Below are 16,253 nucleotides of genomic sequence, written 5' to 3'. Positions count from 1 at the left end.
GAAGTTATATTATAGTTCTCAAGGCTAGAGAGGTCAAAGGCTATGGGAGAAAATGGGAACAAGATATGAATTGGATGATCAGCCACAATCATACCGAGTAGTGGAGAGGGTTTGAAGGACCAAATAGCCTACTCCCGCTTTTATTTATTATGTTTTAAACTTCATCTCTTGACATTCCGGTGTATTGCCATTATTGAACCTCCCACTATCTACATCATGGAAGTTACCATTGACCAGACTAGCCATTTAAATCCAGTAGCTGCACGAACAGGTCAGAGATTAGAATTCTAGCAGCAGATAACTCATCTCCTGACTCCCCAAAATCTGTCTACAAGGTACAAGCCAGGAATGTGATGGAATACTCCCCACTTGCCTGGATGGGTGCAGCTCCAACAGCATTCAAGAAGCTTGAAACCATCCAGGACAAAGCAGCTCCCATTTAATTGGTGCCACATCCACAAACATCCCCCTCCCACCAGCAGCAATGCTCAGTAGCAGCAGTGTGTACCACCTCCAAGATGCACCACAGAAAGTCACAAAGACTGCTTACACAGCACCTTTTAAACCCACAGCCACTAGAAGGACATCTAGAAGAACATGGGCAGCCGATACATGGGAATACCACCCCCTGCAAGCTCCCCCTCTGAGCCACTCATCATCCTGACTTTGAAATATATCACCGTTCCTTCAGAGTCACTGGGTCAAAATCCTGGAATTCCCACCTTTGTGGCATTGTCGGTCAACATACAGCACATGGACTCCAGTGGTTCAAGAAACAGCTCACCACTACCTTCTTGAGGGCAACTAAGGATGAGCAATAAATGCTGGGTCCAGCCAATGACTCCCACATCCCGGGAATGAGTTTACTGGCAAATAAATGACAAGCATAGGAATGATACAGAAAACTTGCTAATAAAGATTTGAGATGAGTTTTAAAATGGAATGTGAGAAAGAATTTACTTGAGAGTATCTTTGTTCATGATAGCCACTTTGAATGAAGTCTTCCTACAGCTCAACCAAGAGCTTTCCAGCTCTGTGACGTATTGGTCAACTCACAAGCAGACAGCAGGAACATGTTCCTGTCAGTCAAATCACACAACCTCAGAGCTCTCTCTGAGATTGTCAAAGGAGTTAATATTTGTAAAACTTACCCTTCACAGTATAATCACAACGGTTCTGACAGCAATGTGCCAACAGTTATCCTTGTAACATTCTCAGGCATTCAGATCCACCATAGACAAGGACAAATTTACTTTTAACATGCATTCATTCTGGAATGTTACTCACATTGTAGTGAACAGACTGCATGCTACACAAGGTAAAGAAATGAGAACTTGAGTAGGCCATTTGGTCCTTCAAGCTTACTGTCCCATTCAATAAGGTCATGACTGATCTGCTTGTGGTCTCAGTTTCACTTGCCTGTCTGTACTCTATAATCCGTGATCCCCTTGTCAATCAAAAAGCTGTCTAATTCAGCTTGAACATATTCAATGACCCACCCCCCCTCCAATAACTCTGGAGAAGAGAGTTGTGATCCTCTGAGATAAAACATCCCTCTTCAATTCAGTTTTAACTGTGAGACCCCCTTCTTTTTAAATAGTGCTATTTGATTCCAGTCTCCCTAAAAGAGGAATCATCCTATCAACACTGACACTATGAAACCGGGCTCAAATATTCTTCGATAAGGTTCTTCAGTTTTCTAAACTACAATCAATACAGGTCCAACCTGCTCAACCTTTCCTCGTAAAATAAATGCATCAATTCAGGGATCAGCCTCCCAGAAATTCTCTGAACTGCTTCCAATACAATACCATCCTTCTGAAGTGCAGAGACCAATGTGTTCCCAGTGCTCCAGGTGTGTATAGCTGCAGTAACAGGGAAAGGGAGGGGAGAGGTAGAAGCTGGAATAGGATCTGGGTGAGGCACTTTGGTCAGCTGTTTCTTCCTAGGGGAGACACAGAGTTATGGAGAGATTAATCCCTGACCCCTATCCCCTCTGTAAAACCGTCCAGTTGTTCATCTCTTTAAATGGCCTGGGACTGCCTGATATTTGAGTGCAGAATGAGGCATGCTGAAGCTTATGGAGGTCAGAGGTTACCACAGAGCAGTGGAGATCTAAAGCTGTAAAATTAGCATTACCGATCATCATGTTCCTGGGTCAGAGAGGTCACTGAGCAGGCGTCATGTCAGATCACAAGTCTGTAACAGGAGCTGAGTGAGAGACCTATAGGTCTTAAAAATACCTTGAATGAAAGAGTGAATCAATGCAAGAAAACATCCATCAGCAAATAGTGAGACTGGACTTTCCATCTCCCTTTGCCAAGGGAGTCATCAATGAATGGTGAAGCACTATAAAGCTCAGACAAACAGAGGGATCTAGGAGTACTTGTCCACAGATTCCTGAAGGTGGCAGGACAGGGTCAATAGGGTAGTTAAAAGACATAACGACATTTGCCTTTATCAGCCATGGCACAGATTATAAGAGCAGCGAAGTGGTGTTAGAGTTGTACAGAACTTTGGTTCAGCAATAAATGGAGAACTGTATGTAATTCTGGTCCCCACACTATAAGAAGGATGTGATTGCACTGGAAGGGATGCAAAGATTATTCAACTGGATGTTGCCTGGGATGAAGAAAGTTAGCAATGAAGACAGGCTGGATAAGCTCAGGTTGTTTTTCTTGGAGCAGAGAAGGATGACGGGCATTACTCTAAGGTGAAGTGCAGGAGGGTTAGCAGAGACTTGAGGAATGTTTTCCACCCAGACCATGGTGGGAATCTGGAATGCACTGTCTGGGAAGGGAGTTGAGACTAGAATACTCACAACTTTCAAAAAGTACTTGGGTGAGCACATAAAGTGTCCTAACATTTGAAGCAGTGGGCCTAGTGTGGGAAAGTGGGATTAGTCTAGATAGAGATAGTAGAAACTGCAGATGCTGGAGAATCTGAGATAATAAGGTGTAGAGCTGGATGAACACAGCAGGCCAAGCAGAGATAATGGAAACTGCAGATGCTGGAGAATCCGAGATAACAAAGTGTAGAGCTGGTTGAACACAGCAGGCCAAGCAGCATCAAAGGAGCAGGAAAGCTTTTCTGAAGAAGGGTCTAGGCCCGAAATGTCAGCCTTCCCACTCCTAGTGTAGATAGGCTTTGCACACTATATTCCTGGTGTGGTCTCACCAGCATTCTGTATAACTGCAGCAAGATATCCCTATTTCTGAACTCAAATCCTCTTGCAGTGAAGGCCAACATATCATTTACCTTCATGCTTGCTTGTTGCTCCTGCCTGCCTACTTTCACTGACTGATGTACAAGGACACCCAGAACTCTTTGTACACTTCACAGTACATTGTCATTAAACAAAAATCTGCCTTTCTGTTTCTCACACCAAAGTTCCTAAATTCACATTTAGCTACATTGTCCTGCAGATGCTGTGTGTTTGCCGACTAACACAACTTGTCGAAATCACCTTGCAGCCTCCTCCTCACAAACCCACCCAGTTTCGTATCATCAGCAAACTCAGAAATGTTCCATTTGGTTTCCTTATCCTGGTCATTTATAGGGATATCCTGACTAGCCAGGGCAATAATACTGAGATACAGGCTACTAGATGAGGTGGGATTGAGGTTCACAAGGAAGAGGTATTAGAAATCCTACAGAGGGTAAAGATAGATAAGTCCACTGGGCCAGATAAGATTTATCCTCAGATCCTCTGGGAAGCCAGGGAGGAGATTGCCGAGCCTTTGGCATTGATCTTTAACTCGTCATTGTCTACAGGAATAGTGCCAGACGACTGGAGGATAGCAAATGTGGTTCCCCTGTTCAAGAAGGGGAGTAGAGACAACCCTGGTAATTATAGACCAGTGAGCCTTACCTCAGTTGTTGGTAAAGTGTTGGAAAAGGTTATATGGGATAGGATTTATAATCATCTAGAAAAGAATAAATTGATTTGGGATAGTCAACACGGTTTTGTGAAGGGTAGGTCGTGCCTCACAAACCTTACTGAGTTCATTGAGAAGGTGACCAAACAGGTAGATGAGAGTAAACCGGTTGATGTGGTGTATATGGATTTTAGCAAGTCGTTCAATAAGGTTCCCCACGGTAGGCTATTGTATAAAATGCGGAGGAATGGGATTGTGGGAGATATAGCAGTTTGGATCGGAAATTGGCTTGCTGAAAGAAGACAGAGGGTGGTAGTTGATGGGAAATGTTCACCCTGGAGACCAGTTACTAGTGGTGTACCGCAAGGGTCGGTATTGGGTCCACTGCTGTTTGTCATTTTTATAAATGACCTGGATGAGGGCGTAGAAGGATGGGTTAGTAAATTTGCAGACGACACTAAGGTCGGTGGAGTTGTGGATAATGATGAAGGATGCTGTAGGTTGCAGAGAGACATAGATAAGCTGCAGAGCTGGGCTGAGAGGTGGCAAATGGAGTTTAATGCGGACAAGTGTGAGGTGATGCACTTTGGTAGGAGTAACCGGAAGGCAAAGTACTGGGCTAATGGGAAGATTCTTAGTAGTGTAGATGAGCAGAGAGATCTCAGTGTCCATGTACACAGATCCTTGAAAGTTGCCACCCAGGTTGACAGGGCTGTTAAGAAGGCATACAGTGTTTTAGCTTTTATTAATAGAGGGATCGTGTTCCGGAAGCAAGAGGTTATGGTGAAGCTGTACAAAACTCTGGTGCGGCCACACTTGGAGTATTGTGTACAGTTCTGATCACCGCATTATAAGAAGGATGTGGAAGCTTTGAAAAGGGTGCAGAGGAGATTTACTAGGATGTTGCTTGGCATGGAGGGAAGGTTTTACGAGGAAAGGGTGAGGGACTTGAGGCTGTTTTCATTAGAGAGAAGAAGGTTGAGAGGTGACTTAATTGAAACGTATAAAATAATCAGAGGGTTAGATAGGGTGGATAAGAGAGAGCCTTTTTCCTAGGATGGTGATGGCGAGCACAAGGGGGCATAGCTTTAAATTGAGGGGTGAAAGATATAGGACAGATGTCAGAGGTAGTTTCTTTACTCAGAGAGTAGTAAGGGAGTGGAACGCTTTGCCTGCAACAGTAGTAGATTCGCCAACTTTAGGTACATTTAAGTCGTCTTTGGATGAGCATATGGACGTACATGGAATAGTGTAAGTTAGATGGGCTTGAGATCGGTATGACAGGTTGGCACAACATCGAGGGCCGAAGGGCCTGTACTGTGCTGTAATGTTCTATGTTCTATGTTCTATAAACACCGATCCCTGCTGTCTCATTTAGTCACTGCCCGTCAGTCAGAATAAAACCCATTTACTCCCACTCTCTGTTTCCTGACAGTCTCCAATTCTCAATCCATGTTGACCTATTGTCCCCATCCCATGTGCTATCATTTTTCCCACTAACATCTTGTGATAGACATCATTAAAAGCCTTCTGAAAATCCAATCCAAGGTTGGCTGGTATTTATTTTAATGCAGGAGTTTGATGAACAAGGGTCGGGTGAGGCGACAGCGCAAATTAAAACATGTCATTGCTGTCACAGGTTGAGAGAGAGGCAAGATTGACAGCTCAATATTCCAGGAAACAGGGTCTTCAGGTGAGACATGGAAGGAGGTAACAGAGGATGAGGTCCCACAATATTGATCAGGGAATTGATGGCAGCGATAAGGACAAATGACATCTCAGAAGGCTCCTCAAATGAAGCTCCACATGGATAAAACTTAAAAACCAAAAAGGAGCAATCACATTGCCGGGAGTCTACTATAGACCACGTAATAGGCTGAGAGAAATACAGCAAAAATGTCGGCAAACTCCAGAGAAGTGTAAAAGTAATAGGAAGAGGTTCCAACCTCCCTACATTAACTGGGGATCGTCACAGTGTGACGAGTTTGGAGGGAGTGGCATTTTTAAAGTGCCTCCAGGTGACCTCTGTTAGCCGGTACCTAGAAGGCTCTGCAGGGGCCAGTCCCGGGATTAATGTTAGGAACTGAAGCTGGGCAAGAGGTTGAAGTACTGGGGAGGGGTCACGGTGAGGGAGCATTTTGCAGTTAGCGTTCATAACTCCATTAGAATCAGGATTGCTGTGGAAAAGGACAAGAACGGGCCTGAATTGGGGGAAAGCTACTTTTAGTAAGATCAGTTATTGAGCTAGGGTGGACTGGCAACAGATACTTTCAGGTAAATCTGTCTCAGAAGAGTATGATTTATTCAAGAAGGAAATGAAGAGAATACAGGGCTGACATGTTCCAATAAAGACAAATGATTGGACCAACACATGCAGCAAATCCTGGAAACTGAGGGACAGACAGCACTGGGCTGAGAGAAAAAAGGGACAGATATCGAGCAGTCGGAAATTCAGGAGCCGCAGAGGAATGTAAAATATCCAAGAGGGAACTTAAAGGTGGATTTGGAGAGTCATAGAGTCCTACAGCACGGAGACAGGCCCTTTGGCCCAAACTGGACCATGCCGACCAAAATGACCATGCTAATCCCATTTTCCCATATATGGCCCATATCCTTCTAAACCTTTCCGATCCATGTATTCATCCAAATGCTTTTTAAATGTTGTTAATGTACCTGCCTCAAGCACTTCCACTGGCAGCTCATTCCATATGTGTACCATACTCTGTTAATAAAAGTTGCCCCTCAGGTTCCCATGTGTCCTTTCCCCTCTTACTTTAAGCTGATGCTGTCTAGCCCTTAATTCCCCAACCCTGGGAAAAATACTAAGTGCATTCACTCTATCCATGTCTCTTTCCAGTTTAATAACATCCTTCCTGTAGCAAGGTGACCAAAACTGAACACAATACACCATGTGCAGCCTCACCAATGTCCTGAACAATGACAATATAACTTCCTAACTTCTGCATTCAATGCCCTGACTGATTAGCAAGTTTGCAGATGACACTAAGATTGGTGGAGTAGCTGATAGTGAAAGGGACTGTCCGAAACTGCAGCAGAACATAGATGGATTGAAGAGTTGGGCAGATAAATGGCAGATGGAGTTCAATCCGGGCAAATGTGAGGTGATGCATTTTGTAAGATCCAATTCAAGAGCAAACTGTACTGTAAGTGGAAAAGCCGTGAGGAAAATTGATGCACAGAGAGATCTGGAGGTTCAGGTCCATTGTACCCTGAAGGTCGCTACACAGGTCGATAGAGTGGTCAAGAAGGCATCCGGCATGCTTTCATTCATCGGACGGGGTATTGAGTACAAGAGTTGGCAGGTCATGTTACAACTGGAGATGGTGCCTGGATGTTGCCTGGTATGGAGGGTGCTAGCTATGAAGAGAGGTTGAATAGATTAGGATTATTTATATTAGAAAGACAGAGATTGAGGGGGGGACCTGATTGAGGTCTACAAAATCATGAGATGTATACACAGGGTGGATAACAAGTAGCTTTTTCCCAGAGTGGGGGACTCAATTACTAGGGGTCATGAGTTCAAAGTGAGAGGAAAAGTTTAAGCGAGATATGCGTGGAAAGTTCTTTACGCAGAGGGTGGTGGGTGCCTGGGACGTGTTGCCAGCGGAGGTGGTAGACGCAGACACGTTAGTGTCTTGTAAGATATATCTGAACAGGTACATGGATGGGCAGGGAGCAAAGGGATACAGATCCTTGGAAAATAGGTGACAGGTTTAGATAGAGGATCTGGATAAGCGCAGGCTTAGAGGGCCGAAGGGCCTGTCCCTGTGCTGTATTTTTCTTTGTTCTTTATTCTTTGAGGGAGAGAGTGGGGCCTATTAAGGGCTGCAGTGGTAATTTGTGCGTGAAACCAGAGGATATAGGGAGGGTTTTAACTGAATACATTGAGTTAGTGTTCACCAGTAAGAGGGATAACCTGGTATAAAGCTCAGGGAGAAGGTCTGTGATACAATTAAAGAAATTAGCATAGACAGAGAGGAGGTTCAGAGTGGCCTGGCAGGCTTAAAGTAAATAAATCTCCAGGACCCAATGAAAGATATCCCCAGGTGTTGAGTGAGACAAGGGAGGAAATAGGAGGGGCACTGGAAATAATTTTCACTTCCTCACTGGCCACAGGAGAGGTGCTGGAGGGCAGTCAATGTGGTACAGTTATTCCAGAAGGGAGCAGGGATTAACCAGAAACCACTGGCCCATGCAGCCTAACATCACTGGGTGGGGAAACTATTGGAAACGATTCTGACAGAATTAACCTGCATTTGGAGACCCAGGGATAAACCAAGGACCTCAGCAAGGTTTTGTTCAGGGGAGATCATGCCTGACCAACTGGACTGAATCTTTTGAAGAGGTGGCCAGGTGTGTAGATGAAGGCAAGGCTTTTGATGTAGCCTCCCTGTACTTCAGCAAGGCTTGTGACAAGGTCATACATGGGAGACTAATAGCAAAGGTAACAGCTCATGGGATCCAAGGAAAATTGGTCCACAGTTGGCTGGGCAGCAGCAATCAGAGGGGGCTGGTGGAGGGTGACTTTGTGACTGGAAGCCTGAGTCCATGGGGTCCCACAGGGATCAGTGTTGGGGTCTTTACTGTGTACGGTTTGTATAAATTTAGACTTGAATGCAGGAAGGTTAATCAGTAAATCAGCAGATGATACAGGAATTAGTGGCATAGTAAATAGTGAGAAGGATAGCTTTTGATTATAGGAGGATTCAATGGATGTAAATGTGAAATGATGGACTTGGGCAGGACAGACATGGCAAAGGAATACAGGATAAATGGTTGGAATCTGGTGTTATCTAGAGAAGAGCAGATTGGGCCCGGAAATGATTATGATGTACAAAACAATAAGGACACAAACAGGTAGATCGGAAAAAACCTTTCCCCTTGATGGAGGGATCAGTGACCGGGGCATAGATTTAAGGGAAGGGGCGGGAAGTTTACGGGAGATGTGAGGAAACTCTTTTTTGACTCGGAAAGTGGTGGGAACTGGAACTCACTGCCTGTAAGGGTAGTAGGGGCAGAAACACTCGCAACATTTAAGAAGCATTAAATGTGCACTTGCACTGCCGAGATTTACAAGGCTATGGGCAAGTGCTGGAAAATTGAATTAGAATAGTTCAGTGGCTGGCCTTGACTGGCACAGACATGATGGGCCAAAGGGCCTTTTTTCACGTGTTGTAAGCTGCTATGACTCTATGCCTATGACATCCACAGGGTATCCCCTCTGTTTTTGTTATAACCTCAAAATCCTCGGGAGATTTGTTATGTGACATCATAAGTCCGTGGTGATTTTATTCAATTACATTCATGTTTCCAAGTGTTCTCATTAGGAGCCATTAAACTGCCTTCCCAGCTGTCCATCCCGTTTTATACCTGTCTGCTTGACTGCCTGTTTCTTACTGTTTCCCTAAAACTAGAGTCCTATTGCTTGTAATAAATGCTGTTTCCTGCCCAGTACAGAAACCTGCTCCATGCTTTCCGCCAACCTGGACCTGAAAATCAGTTAAATTGAGTAATTTTGTGAATTTATTAAATATTTTGCTTCTGTAACAACTCCAGGAATAGCATGATTTGATATCCAGTATGACCCCAGACAGGAGTGGGGGCGGGTCACTTCGAATGAAGGGAAGGTCATTGATGAAATAGCTGAAGACGGTTGGCCCTGGGACACTCCTTAATCAGAAAATAATTATGTTAAAAACAGCAGGGATTGATAGAAAGGTGGAAAAGAAAAGACTGAGAATACAGAGTGAGCCACAGGAGAAACTATTAAAACAAAACACGGACAGAAAGATAAACAATGATACTGAGGATACTAAGGAAGACAGGCAAACTGGGACACACAAGAACCTAAGCTACAGATTGATCTGATTAGAGAGAACCACATAAAAGCAGAGGGTGAGGAGAGAAATATTGCAGAAATTTCCGTCTGATTAACAGGAGACCAAGAGTGGTGACTATTTACTGTGAAGTCGATCAGGACACAGGGTACAAGAGAAAAACAACAGGATCCTGACTACCACCCGAACCCAGCACTGTGCTCAGACCTGACCTGGGACATTATATTTTACCCAGACTCTAACCTCTGTCTCTGCTTACCTGACCCTTGATCTATGACCTTGCACTGTACCTAACCCTGAGATTGATTGGATGTTATGTGTTGCAAAAAAAATTGAAAATTCTTGGTGTGGAAGGCAGTCTTGCGCAGTACCAGAGACCCAAGGGCTGAACCAGCGTTCAATTCAGATTAAATCCACATGTGCAAACCCACATGATCCAGCTTTCCATCTTAGTTTGCACGCAGTTGGTTAAAAAAAGGCAGGAAAACTATTTTAAACACATAGAAGATCTCCCAAACATTGGTTCTGCCAAATATAAACTGGGAGGTTTGGCAAAGAATGAAACAGTGAACTAACATTTATCAAATCCAGTTGTTCGAATGCTCATGACTTAGACTCTCATTTCAATGTTCAGATCCTCTGAACTAGCTCAGTATCTGATTGAACTGAGCGTACGAGAGTGGTACTGAAGGGAATCAGTTTGAAGAACATAAGAGCATAAGATACAGGAGTAGAATGAGGCCATTCAGCCCAGTAATACTCTCTGCCAATTAATGAGATTCTGACTGATCTGATAATCCTAAACTCCATTTACCTGCCTTTTCTGCTTAGCCCCTGATTAAAAATCTGCCTATCTCAGACTTGAATATACTTAATGACACACCTTGACAGCCCTCTGTGGTAAAGAATTGCCACAGATTCAGAGTCTCTTAGAGAAGAAATCTGTTAAACTCTTTAAGAATCCTTTACATTTTACTGAGATCACCTCTCATTCTTCTATATTCCAGCGAGTGGAGTCCAGACCTGTTTAACTTTGCTCATAATACAATCCTTCCATAAGAGCAACCACACAAATGAACCTTCTCTGAACTGCCTCCAATTAAGTAATATCTTTTCTTTCATACAGGAGCCAAAACTGCTCACATTGCTCCAGATGTGGTCTCCCCAGCACCTTGTACAGCTGCAGTAAGACTTCCCTACTCTTATACTCCAATCCCCTTTAAAAAGGGCCAACATTTCATAACCTTCCTGATTACCAGCTGCCCATTGTGCCAGCTTCCTGTGTTTTGTGCATAAGTCTCTTTCTGTTGTAGCTTTCTGCAGTTTTTCTCAATTTAAATAGTATTCTGCAGGTTTGTTCTCCCTTCCAAAATGAACAACTCCACATTTCCCCAAATCATACCATTTGCCAACTTTTTGCTTACTTAATTAGCTTGTTAATTTCTTTCTATAATCTGTTTGTATCCCTCTCACAAGTTGTCTTTCCACCTATTTTTATGCCATTTGCAATTTTGCCTACAGTGTATTATCTGCCTTCCTCCAAGTCAAAGAACAAAGAAAATTACAGTACAGGAACAGGCCCATCGGCCCCCCAAGCCTGCATCGACATGCTGCCCATCATAACTAAAACCCCAACTCTTCCAGGTACCACATCCCTCTATTCCCATCCTGCTCACATATTTGTTAAGATGCCCTTTAACAGACACTATAGAATCTGCTTCCATTACCTCCCCTGGCAGCGAGTTTCAGGTTCCCACCACCTTCGTGTAAAAAAGTCTGCCTCATACATCACCTTCAAACATTGCCCCTCACACATTAAACCTATGGCCCCTAGTAACTGACTCTTCTACCCTGAGAAAAAGCTTCTGACTGTCCCATCTGTCCATGCCCTTCATAATCTTGGAGATCTCTATCAAGTCACCCATCAACATCGGTTGTTCCAATGAGAACAGACCAAGTTTCTCCAACTTCTCCTCAACTAATGCTCTCCATATCAGGTAACATCCTGGTAAATCTTTTCTATACCCTCTCCAAAGCCACCACATCCTTCTGGTAGTGTGGCGACCAGAATTTTACACAATATTCCAAAAGCAGCTTAACTAAGGTTCTATAAAGCTGCAACATTATCTGACTATTTTTAAACTCAATGCCCCAGCCGATGAAGTCAAGCTTGCCATATGCCTTGTTGACGACCTTCCTCACCTGGGTTAACGATTTCAGTGACCTGGGTACCTGTACACCCAGATCCCTCTGCCTATCAGTACTGTGAAGGGCTCTGTCATTTACTGTATATTTTCCATCCAAATTAGACCATCCAAAATGCATTATCTTACATTTTTCCAGATTAAACTCCATCTGCCATCTCTCTGCCCAAGTCACCAACCGACCTATATCCTTCTGAATCCTCTGGACGGTCCTCATCACTGTCAGCAATTCCACCAACTTTTGTGTCCCCTGAAAACTACACAGATCTTTAACCATCAGGACCTTAAAACCTACAGAATTGTGTCACTGTACTCAAACTGCTCCCCTACAGAGACATTGACCACCTGGCCAGGTTCATTCTCCAATACTAGGTTCAGTAGGGCCCCTTTCCTAGATGGACTGTCTACATACTGTTTCAACAAGCCCTCCTGGATGCTCCTTATGAACTTAGTCCCATCTGAGCCCCAAGCACTAGGTGAGTCCCAGTCAATACATGAGAAGTTAAAATCACCCATGACAACAACTGTAAGATAACAAAGTGTGAAGCTGGATGAACACAGCAGGTCAAGCAGCATCTCAGGAGCACAAACGCTGACGTTTCGGGCCTAGACCCTTCATCAGAGAGGGGGACGGGGTGAGGGTTCTGGAATAAATAGGGAGAGAGGGGGAGGCGGACTGAAGATGGAGAGACAAGAGAGTTGCAGTGGGAGAGAGATTCCCTGTGGTTGGTCCAGAGGGAGGAGGGTAACTTCTTCTGGTTAGGCCGAAACGTCAGCTTTTGTGCTCCTGAGATGCTGCTTGGTCTGCTGTGTTCATCCAGCTTCACACTTTGTTATCTTGGATTCTCCAGCATCTGCAGTTCCCATTATCACTGATACAATTTTAACCTCACTGCAAAGCCTCTTCCAGGGATGCCTAACCTGAAGAAGTTACCCTCCTCCTTCCGGACCAACCTCAGGGAATCTCTCTCCCACTGCAACTCTCTTGTCTCTCCATCTTCGGTCCGCCTCCCCCTCTCTCCCTATGTATTCCAGAACCCTCACCCCATCCCCCTCTTTGATGAAGGGTCTAGGCCCAAAACGTTAGCTTTTGTGCTCCTGAGATGCTGCTTGGCCTGCTGTGTTCATCCAGCTCCACACTTTGTTATCTTGGATTCTTTAGCATCTGCAGTTCCCATTATTTATGACGACAACTGTGTTGCTTTTACATCTTGCCATAGTCTGCCTACATTTCTGTTCTTTTACCTCCCACTGGCTGTTGGGAGGCCTATAGTAAACCCCAAACAATGTGATTGCATCCTTCCTGTTCCCGAGCTCTACCCATAGTACCTCACTGTATGAGCCATCCAAGGTGTCCTCCTGCAGTACTGCTGTGATATTCTCCTTCACAAATAGTACAACTCCCCCACCACTTTAATAACCCCCTCTATCCCACCTCGAACATCTGTATCCTGGAACATTAAGCTGCCAATCCAGTCCCTCCCTTAACCAGATCTCTATAATAGAAATAACTTCATAGTTCCAAGTACTAATCCAAGCTCTAAGTTCATCTGCCCTATCGGTTACACTTCTTGCATTGAAACAGATACACTTCAGTCCATCAGATCGACTTTTGATCAGTAACCACACCCTGCCTGCACTTACTCTAAGCCTTACTGGCCCTATTCTCTAGTTCCCTTTCAGTCCATTCACCTTTGCTTTGGCTCCCATACTGTTGCCAAGTCATTAATATATATTGTAAATAGTTGCTGCCCTCACACTGATCCCTGTGAAACCCACTGAATATAGGTCACCACAGAACCCCTAATCCCCACTCACTATTTCCTGCCCATTAGCTAAGTCTCAATCCATTCCAATACTTTACTTCCAATACGTAAGGCTCTTCTGACTTCAGCTTTTATGAGGCACCTTGTCAAATGCCTTAGAATCAAAATCACACAGTACAGTAGGGTCCCTTCAGCCCATCAAGCCTGTACCACCAAGAATGTACTGCCACCCACTTGCCTGCAATAGGCCCATAACTTTGAATGTTATGACATTTCAAGTGCTCATCCAAATAGATTTTTTTGAACATTGTGATGCTTCCCATCTCAACAACCCTCCCAGCCAGTGCATTCCAGACCCTAACCACCCTCTGGGTGAATAGCATTTTCTTCAAATCCCACCTTTCACTTTAAAATTATGCCCACCTTGTTATTGACCCTTCGACTAAGAAGAGCAGCACCTTTCTGTCTCCCATGTCCATGCCCCTCATGATGTTATACACCTCTATCAAATCACATCTCAGCCTTCTCTGCTCAAAGAAAACAACCTAAGCTTATCCAGGATAATAAAATGTGAGGCTGGATGAACACAGCAGGCCAAGCAGCATCTCAGGAGCACAAAAGCTGACGTTTCGGGCCTAGACCCTTCATCAGAGAGGGGGATGGGGGGAGGGAACTGGAATAAATAGGGAGAGAGGGGGAGGCGGACCGAAGATGGAGAGCAAAGAAGATAGGTGGAGAGGGTGTAGGTGGGGAGGTAGGGAGGGGATAGGTCAGTCCAGGGAAGACGGACAGGTCAAGGAGGTGGGATGAGGTTAGTAGGTAGCTGGGGGTGCGGCTGGGGGTGGGAGGAAGGGATGGGTGAGAGGAAGAACCGGTTAGGGAGGCAGAGACAGGTTGGACTGGTTTTGGGATGCAGTGGGTGGGGGGGAAGAGCTGGGCTGGTTGTGTGGTGCAGTGGGGGGAGGGGATGAACTGGGCTGGTTTAGGGATGCAGTGGGGGAAGGGGAGATTTTGAAACTGGTGAAGTCCACATTGATACCATATGGCTGCAGGGTTCCCAGGCGGAATATGAGTTGCTGTTCCTGCAACCTTCGGGTGGCATCATTGTGGCAGTGCAGGAGGCCCATGATGGACATGTCATCAAGAGAATGGGAGGGGGAGTGGAAATGGTTTGCGACTGGGAGGTGCAGTTGTTTGTTGCGAACTGAGCGGAGGTGTTCTGCAAAGCGGTCCCCAAGCCTCCGCTTGGTTTCCCCAATGCTTATCCAGCCTGTCTTCATCACTAAACTCCTCCATCCCAGGCGACATCCTGGTGAATCTCTCCTGCCAACCCTCCAATGCTATCACATCCTTCCTATAGAGTAGGGACCAGAACTGCACACAGTGCATCAGCTGTGGCCTAACCAACATGCTGTACAGCTCCAACATGACCTCCCTGCTCTTATAATCCGCGCGGTGGTTGAGAAATGCAAGTAATCTGTATGCCTGATAAAAAAATGTGAGGCTGGATGAACACAGCAGGCCCAGCAGCATCTCAGGAGCACAAAAGCTGACGTTTCGGGCCTAGACCCTTCATCAGAGAGGGGGATGGGGTGAGGGTTCTGGAATAAATAGGGAGAGAGGGGGAGGCGGACCGAAGATGGAGAGAAAAGAAGATAGGTGGAGAGAGTATAGGTGGGGAGGTAGGGAGGGGATAGGTCAGTCCAGGGAAGACGGACAGGTCAAGGAGGTGGGATGAGGTTAGTAAGTAGGAGATGGAGGTGCGGCTTGTGGTGGGAGGAAGGGATGGGTAAGAGGAAGAACAGGTTAGGGAGGCAGAGACAGGTTGGACTGGTTTTGGGATGCAGTGGGTGGAGGGGAAGAGCTGGGCTGGTTGTGTGGTGCAGTGGGGGGAGGAGACGAACTGGGCTGGTTTTGGGATGCGGTGGGGGAAGGGGAGATTTTGAAGTTGGTGAAGTCCACATTGATACCATATGGCTGCAGGGTTCCCAGGCGGAATATGAGTTGCTGTTCCTGCAACCTTCGGGTGGCATCATTGTGGCAGTGCAGGAGGCCCATGATGGGCATGTCATCTAAAGAATGGGAGGGGGAGTGGAAATGGTTTGCGACTGGGAGGTGCAGTTGTTTATTGCGAACCGAGCGGAGGTGTTCTGCAAAGCGGTCCCCAAGCCTCCGCTTGATTTCCCCAATGTAGAGGAAGCCACACCGGGTACAGTGGATGCAGTATACCACATTGGCAGATGTGCAGGTGAACCTCTGCTTAATGTGGAATATGATCTTGGGGCCTGGGATAGGGGTGAGGGTGGCCTCAAGGCCCTCCGCTTCTTCCTGTCCCGCAGGCCTGACCAGTCCCCCTCCACCGACACTCTCATCCACCTAGCTGAACTCGTCCTCACACTCAACAACTTCTCTTTTGACTCCTCCACTTCCTACAGACTAAGAGGGTGGCCATGGGCACCCACATGGGCCCCAGCTATGCCTGCCTCTTTGTAGGTTGCGTGGAACAGTCCCTCTTCCGCACCTACACAGGCCCCAAACCCCACCTCT

General features: G+C 45.6%; 1 protein-coding gene across 2 annotated transcripts in view; it reads left to right on the top strand.

Annotated features, from left to right (window-relative positions):
* The window catches only part of LOC125453604 (protocadherin-16-like), a 344,257-nt gene that overhangs the window by 120,876 nt on the left and 207,128 nt on the right, over nucleotides 1-16,253 (top strand). The window lies entirely within an intron of this gene.

The sequence above is a fragment of the Stegostoma tigrinum genome, chromosome 6, assembly GCF_030684315.1.
Source record: "Stegostoma tigrinum isolate sSteTig4 chromosome 6, sSteTig4.hap1, whole genome shotgun sequence".
NCBI classification, from domain to species: domain Eukaryota; kingdom Metazoa; phylum Chordata; class Chondrichthyes; order Orectolobiformes; family Stegostomatidae; genus Stegostoma; species Stegostoma tigrinum.
The sequence above is the reverse complement of the archived record's forward strand: the minus strand, read 5'-3'. Positions and strand labels throughout refer to the sequence as shown.